At 38.0% G+C, this 8545-nt stretch overlaps 1 protein-coding gene across 1 annotated transcript in view; it reads left to right on the top strand.

Moving 5' to 3' along the window:
- Positions 1-8545, top strand: part of LOC109409271 (histone acetyltransferase KAT7) — a 386484-nt gene that overhangs the window by 360708 nt on the left and 17231 nt on the right. The window lies entirely within an intron of this gene.

Below are 8545 nucleotides of genomic sequence, written 5' to 3'. Positions count from 1 at the left end.
TAGGCCGGAACAAATCTCATTTTCTTCTTTTGTCACTTTGCTCGATTGACTCGTCAAGGGGGGCATAATAAATAATAAATGCATTTGATGAAAAATCACCCAAACAATTAGGCAAAATCGTAAAACTCATCGGATTTGTTAAGAAATTTTCTCGACAACTCTAATTTCAGTTCAAAATTTTTAAATTTATGAATAATTTATTTGTGTCCCCCCTCAAAATGTCGAATTCCGACCAAAATTTTCCGAGGGGGGGGTGACATTAGAGAAAATCGAAATTTGTGTCAGCCTTAGTGGTGCAAATATTTAAAGTTATGGAGAATTCTCAATTTTTCATGGAGCAAATTGTATTTTATGTGGTGCAGTTTGATAATACTTATGGAGCATTTGTCCATTTTCTACATATGGTGCAATTTCAATTTTTATGGTGCAATTTAATTTTTCTATGGAGCAATATTCAATTTTCTATGGGTACAATTTTATTTTTTTCTGGAGCGTTTACATTTTTATTGTATTTTATTATGGAACATTTCAGTATTATTTATTGGTGCAAAATTTCACTTTTATTGAGAAAATTTTATGTTTTACCGGTACATTTTTTATAAAGTGTGTAACGTTTCCAATTACACAGCGCAACATTTTTTTGTCTCAAGAGCAAACTTATGTGTCTCCGAAGGATTTTGGGCCGCTGAATCTGAATCCGGGCTCAGATTTTCTCTAACACGTCACAATTTTGAGCTATACCTCAATTTATAGGGCAAAATATGCGATTTCGGGCATTTTTGACTGCACGCCATTAAGCAAGGAAATATTTTTTTTAAGCAATCAAAAGGATAATTGGTCAATTGACATCTAAATAAACGACTCATGCAAAATATTTCGTTTTACCTAAACAAATTTGTTAGATTTAAGCATTTTATGTTAGCATGAAAACTTGCATGCAACTTTTGGAGGGTGACTTGTATGGGAAATATCGTACCTAACATAAATCGCTTAAAACTATCGAATTCGATTTGGTGAAACGAAATATTTTGCATGAGTCGCTAATTTAGATGTTAATTGACCAATTAACCTTCTAATTGCTTAAAAAAAATATTTCCTTGCCTAATGGCTTGCAGTCAAAAAAGCCCAAAATCGCATATTTTGCCCTATAAATTGAGGTATAGCTCAAAATTGTGACGTGTTAGAGCAAATCTGAGCCCGGATTCGGATTCAGCGGCCCAAAATCCTTCGGAGACACATAAGTTTGCTCTTGAGACAGACAAAAAGTTAATTTTTGTTACGCTGTGTTATTTATGGGTAACATTGCACATTTTCATGGAACATATGTTCATTCTTTATGGAGTGCTTTTTGATTTTCTATGGAGCATTTGCAATTTGTTTCGGTTGCAATAACCTTTTGCCAGTTTTAACTTCTAGTCCATATTTCTGCCAATTTAGTGTCCGTTTTCAATTGTTCAGGTTTCGTTCACCTTACCTTACCGGTCAGACTAAGGTCTAAGTGTCCTGTAGGTAGGAGTCCATGCGACTCGGTCCATGGCTGTGCGTCTCCAGTTCCACACTCTGCGAAGAGTCCGCAAATCGTCCTCCACTTGATCAATCCACCTAGCTGACTGCGCAACACGTCTTCTTGTACCGGTCGAATGGCTCTCGAGAAGATAGTTAACTTCGTGTGCCGGCAATCTTTGTTCTATTGTAGAGTTCGGCGGAGTACGAAGTGAACTCGATTTCCTACCACATTACGTCTGTGAATTTCTTTGCTGGTGTTGTTCTCGGTGGTCACCAGTCAGCCCAAGTACACGAAGTTTTCAACCGCTACGATTTCATCACCGTCGATAGAAATTCGGGGTGGCGCATTATTTCCTCCCTAGAACCCTTTGTCATCATGAACTTTGTTTTCGACACATTACACTAGTTTACAGCATTTTTGAACTCGGTAAGCTGATGATCATTTTTGGTGTAGAATCATGCCCTGAGTTCGAAAACGCGAAGGAAAAAAATTACAGTAGAGCGGAAATTTTTTCGACTTTCCATACAAGGTTGGTGATTTGAAATCGATTTTTGTTCTATTTTTAAGCAAAGTCGCTCACTTCAAACATCTCATTCTCCGTAATCAATGCTCCGATTAAGCTGAAATTTTTACTGTAACTCGCCTACATATGATATGTCAAATAAACGTCGAGAAAGAATTTTTAGGTTGTTTTTTTCTTATTGAAAAAAATACATTTCTTGAAAAAATATTGGGAATTTTGCTAAAATTTAAGAAGATTGTCCCTAAAACTCGCCAATATCTTGAATTTCATCAATATGACGCAAAACCTGTATTCAGATGATCGAATGGTATTGTATTCAGCTTTCAATTTATGGAAAAAGATTTAAAATTGGTTGAACAAAACGCAAGATATTTAAATTTTAGTAAATTACATATTTTGAAAAGTTACAAAACTCGATATTGAGCTAAAACTCAAAAACTGTTCTACTTTAAATTTTTTGAAGGTCGGTTTCGAAATCAGCACTAAATTGTGCTTCAAAAATTTTGGTCGTTGACAGAAGTTCACGACTTTCGTTTTATTTTGTAAACTTGTGTTATTGACTAATATGATTCGCCTGGCTTCATTCTTAGCCGGATGTACGTTTCCGCCATCATCTTAAATTTGCGAGTGTTAATAGTAATATTATGAGCAAAACCAAGCAGCTGAACGGAAAATCGTTCTATTCGTGTTTGTCCTAGCTCTCCTTATTACACCTTTTAAGGCTATGTCAAACAGCAAGCACGAAAGACCACCGTAACCCTCAGCGAAATTCGAAGGGACTCCAGAGTGCCCCTGATACTCCAACAACGCACATCACTCGATCCATCGTCGCCTTGACCAATCGTATCGAGTGCTTGAATTCGACTAAATATGAAAAATATGTACGATCCGTTATCAGCACCAATCATCACTAAGAACGTACACGCACAAGGGTGCGCATTTTCGTGTGCTGAGAATGTTGCTACGTCATTCCGTTCAAAAGATATGGATGATTTTCTAGAAAAAATAGGCACTTTTCCAGTATTTTTCACTTGAGTTACAAAAATAACACCCCTCTAATTTTTTGATATGTTTTATAACAACATTTCTTCCTTTGGATGCGGGCAAAAGATATTTTTTATGTTTGCCTCAATCCATCATAAACCCTTTATAAAAAACTATGATTTTGTAAGAAAAACGCCTCTAACTTTTGAACCAAAAGAGATAACGACCATCTCAGCGCACGAAACGACGCGTCTTCAAATGCTCTACACGCAACCGGAGATTGGCAGATTCTAATACAATGCGGTTTGAAACATATATGCAAATATTGTATTAAGGCTTTGCAAATACAAAAATTGGTAGATGGCAGTATACCAAAAATTGTATTGGCTTCCTAGAATCTGGAAAAGGAAAATTTCGCATGTGTGCGTGTGCTCCGTCGCATTGGTTTCTCTTTATTTGTTCTATTTTTAGACTGGTCATGGCAGCAGCGGCGGCATCAATTACCAAAACATGTTTAAAAAGAAATACGGGCGGCGGCAGGAATCGAACCGAGACACTATAATGGTGATTCACAGTACCCTGCGCTCTAACCAGCACGGCTACAACTGCACATGGATAGACGAGAGGCTGAAAGCCATCATTAACAACACAAACGTGGCTTGGTGATGGAAGTGATACAGCCACCACACTGCACAATGGGCCCAGAGCCGTATTTACGAAGACAAAACTGTTTAAGTTTTTAGACACATATTGTGTTTTAGAACGTTTCTTTTTAATTGTTGATCCTTTTCCCTATTATTGTTATGTCAAACATCTGGTTAAACTGATTCAAAAATCTGCTTTCTAATCATTTTATTTACGATTTCATGATGGATGGTGATGGATCGTTTAATTGGAAATTCCACCAATAAGCTGGGCCAGAGATCAAGCAAATTTTAAATTTTATATATCTCAGGACTCTCACCACTTAAAAAGATGGTGTTTTCGGCAATGTTATTCAGTTAGTCAAGAGCTTACAGTTAATGGTCCACTTGTTTCGAAATTTCGTCACTAAGTGGCACTAGTTACACATTTGCAAAATCATTCAAATTATTGTTTTTTTTCGTGAAGTAATCAACAAGCTGTAAATTTTGTTTTCTTTGAACGTGTCTAAGTCAAGTCAAACGTTTTTCAAAGAGCTATGTATGTATTAGTCATTATTGTGCGACATTTCATTTCATTCGGTTCACTTAATCCAGAGATATAGCAATTTTACGAAGAACACTCAAACAACAACAAAACATTTTACAAGAGTTGCTCCGACTTCATGTAAAGTTATCCAATCGAGTCCAAATTTGTACCGTTTATAGCTAGCTAGTTGTGCAACTGGCAGGTAAAATTTGAGAATATTTGGTTTACCTTAGAAAATATTACAGCTTGCTGAATATATTCAAAATATTAAATAAAAGTTGCATGCTTCAATTAATTTGCAACTGGCGCCGCCTACTGGCAGAACCTTGGACCAATTAGCTAATCAACTGAGAGGCCTTAACCAAGCTAACAACATCACCGAAGACATCAGCTTTCTAAGTGATCAGAGTCCTGAGATATATGGAACATAAGATTTGAATGCTCACTAGCGCCGCCTTGTGGTGGAATTTTGAAACAAATGGTCCATCATTTGTTAGTTCTTGACCAGCCAAACAATATTGCCGAAGACACCAACTCTCCAAGTAATTAGGATCATGAGATATTTGGTATAAACATTTCATCAATGTTACGTCTGTTTGTCTCTGGCATGACAGATATCACAGATAGTAAGACGTAGCACTTGCAAAATTTCCATACCGTATATCTTAGCAGCATGATCACTTAAATATTCGGTGTATTTGGCAAAGTTGTTAGGTCAGCCAAGGTCTTACTTTTGATGGGCCGTTTGATTCAAAATTCCACCACTAGGTAGCGCTGACGATAAATCAATTTTTATATTCCATATATCTCAGGACTCTGATCACTTAGAAAGTTAGTTTCTTCGGCAATGTTGTTTGGTTTATTAAGGCCTTTTAGTTGATTAGCTGATTGGTTCCAGATTCTGCAAGTAGACGGCGCTAGTTGCAAATTAGTAGAAGCATGCAACTTTTACTTATTACCTCGAAAATATTCAGCAAGCTGTAAGTTTTTATAAAGTGTAGGGAAAATTCTCAAATTTTATCTGCTAGTTGCACAACTAATTAGCTATGAATTATACAAATTTGAGCTCGATTGGATAGTTTTACATGAAGTTAGAGCGACTCTAGTAAAATGTTTCATATTTGAGTGTTCTTCGTTAAACTGATATATCTCATGATTAAGTGAACCGAATGAAATAAAATTTTGCACATTTATGACTAATATAGAGCTCATTGTAAAAACATTGACTTGACTTAAATACGTTCAAAGAAAACAAAATTACAGCTTTTTGATTACTTTTCGAAAAAAAATCGTTCATTTGCATAATTTTGGAAATGTGTAACTAGCGCTTCCTAGTGGCGAAATTTCGAAACAAGTGGACTATTAACTGTAAGCCCTTGACCTACCAAACAACATTGTCGAAGACACCAACTTTGTAAGTGACCAGAGTTCTGAAATATATGAAATTTAAAATTTGCTTGATCTCTAGCGCGGCCTAGTGGTATATACAAAAGCATGCCAAGTTTGATAAATTGCCTAAAACATGTTTAGCAAGTTGATTCCTTTTATAAAGTACATCAAAACTATTCATATTGTTATTACTTGTTCCTCAACGAGTTAGATATAATTGGTACAAATTTGGTCTTGATTGATTAACTCTACACGAAATTAGAGCCCTTCTAGTAGAATACCTATTATTTGACTTCCGTTTATCAAATTACTGTACTTTAGGATTAAGCGAACCGAATTAAATTTAATTCATGTACAGTTGGACTCGACTAAAGTATGTCCAAAGGGAAAAGAAGTTGCAACTTATTGAATACTTTCCAAAAAGTTCTAATCATTTGAATGGTTTTTTTTTTGCGAATTGGCTACAACTTTGTAGAACATTTTGAAATTGTATAGAGAATAATTAATCAGCAGATTTTTGGATAAGCCACACTCGAGTGACCGTACTCATTTCACAATAATGCAAAAAAAAAAAATAACAGAACTTGGCAGAAACATTTTTGTCTTCGTAAATACGACTCTAAACCCATTGTGCACTGAAAAGTCCGCATCCGGCAGTGTGCTGTTTACTATAGTGGAAAATTCCTTGTAGACAATAGGACGCGAAGCTCAGCAGCGAAGCGAAAGTTATTTTTAGAAACAACCCGGATCAACTTCTCGGGTTTGAATAGCGGTGTTTGTGTGTAGTGGTATGGAACCTGTGGAACCGTGTAGCGCATTTTAATACAACGAATAGATTATGATTTAACACATTTTCTGTACGTTTTTAATACATTAATTGGTAGAAAAGGCATATCTCAATTTTTGGTAGCCTTTCTTGTTTTGCGTGTACAAGTGTTTCTTGGACGACTTTGATGAAAAATCGACACGGAAAACGTTAACGCCAGAAAACCGGTTTTTCTTGAACCACCCTAAGCTTATTCAGAAAAATACCTCTAGATCGGTCAATTTTAAAGCTACATAAAAAGTCTCTTCAGAAAACTTGCTCAAAATTGATGGATCTACAACTATCCCGAAGAATGTATATAGTTATTCTTGCAATTAAAAAAGTTGGTACCCAATTTCTTTAAAAATATGGACCACCCTAATTTTCATGTATATTGAAAAGAGGGCCTTATTTTTAGGAACAACTTTGTAGAAGACCATATTAATCTAGAAAATCATTTGAAGGCGCTGAATGCATCTTTCCTCGTAAATCTGTTTCGTGGACCATTGTGCAGTGCTTCTCCACCGTATTTTAGAAGCTCGCTTGGTAGTTGATCCAGCGGTTTTGTTGTTTTGAAACCGGCCAACCTTCTCCTTAATCTCTTGGAGGTCAGGGGCTGAAAATCTTTCGTGCTCTGCACGTACTCCTAGATCTGTTACCACGCCACCTTCGGTGCTTGAAACTTCATCTTTAAGGTGAATCGGGACGCTGTGTTATTTTCCCTATCTTCCCTCTCTTTCTAACAATTTGCCTCGCGATTTTGAAGATGGTAATCTCGATTTCTATCGCACAGATGAGGCTGAAAAACAATCAGCATATGCACTGCAAGTGAGCATACACAATGATAGATTTTTGTTCCATTATATGAAGTAGAATCTGAGATTACCATCTTAGAAGAATCAGAGCAATGGCGGATGTTTCCTCGACCGTCCCGTCCGCCCTTAAGGTGCTTTAGTTGCAATACTGACGTCACCTCACGCTCGCCCGTGATTGTCTCGGCACATGTCGGCTTGTGGCACAAAGCCTCTGCGCGAGCGGTTCAGCTTCTCGTAGAATTTCCATGTGTCCCTAGCTATATACAACTCTTCCATCGCTTTGCGAACTCGTTCTTCCTGCTGACGCTTCTTTCTCTGGAAGACTGAGTATTGCCTGATCAGCGCCTGTCTCTAACATGCCTCATTTGCTTTCGTATGGAGGGAAACATTCTCGTCCATGATGCATTCTTCTCGTTTCTCAACTGTTCACATTCGCCATGGCACCAGTCGTTTCTGTGATTCGGAGTCGCGAAGCCTAGTGCTGCAGTCGAGGCAATACCGAATTGGATGTCCCTCCAGCAATCTTCAAGCGTAGCTGCGACTTGAACGCGTGGTAAAAATCGTCGAATGTTTTGAGCGCATGCTTACAGCGACTAAGTGGTGATCCGAATCTATATTCGTAATGCAGTATCTCCAGGCGGTTTTATGGCTATCTTTGCGTGGGGACAATGTGCTTCAGACTATCACGGGAGGCTGCAAAGTTAACGCAAAGTTAATGCAAGGCTGTTTCGCTCGATTTGTCTGTACATTTCCTCCCTTCCTACCTGCGCGTTCATATCACCGACAATGATTTTCACGTCACGCGGCGAGCAATCATCGTATGTTTGCTTGCTCTAACTGCGCTTGGGACGATTCTTTCTCGTCATTAGGCGCTGTCCATAAACTACGTAGACTTTTTTTCGACCATCTGAGATCCCCCCTCCCCCCTCGTAGACTTTCATTCATACAAAATTTTCGAAATTTGTATGAAGCGTAGACTTTGGCCAGACCCCCCCCCCCCTAAGAGTCTACGTAGTTTATGGACAGGCCCTTAGGTCTCCCTCAATGTGGGCAGTTCACGTTGATGATGCTGTAGTTGAAGATACTCTCTCTTAACTCTTAACAGGCACATCCTTGAGTTGATCGGCTGCCACTCTATCACACGTTGTCGCATCTTGTCCAACACTACTATAAATCCTGTTCTCAGGTGGAACCATAGCTTTGGTAGAAGGAAGCCGCTCGATGCTTGCTTCTCCACACTTTCTGTTCAGTCCAACAAAGTTCCTGCAGAGACACGATGTCGAAGTTGCGGGAATGTAATTCTTCGTAGATTATCCTGTCAAATCCGGCGAGACTAACCGTATTTTCTCCTA

Source organism: Aedes albopictus, chromosome 2 (genome assembly GCF_035046485.1).
Source record: "Aedes albopictus strain Foshan chromosome 2, AalbF5, whole genome shotgun sequence".
Taxonomy (NCBI): Eukaryota; Metazoa; Arthropoda; class Insecta; order Diptera; family Culicidae; genus Aedes; species Aedes albopictus.
This window is presented reverse-complemented; position numbering and strand designations above follow the sequence as displayed.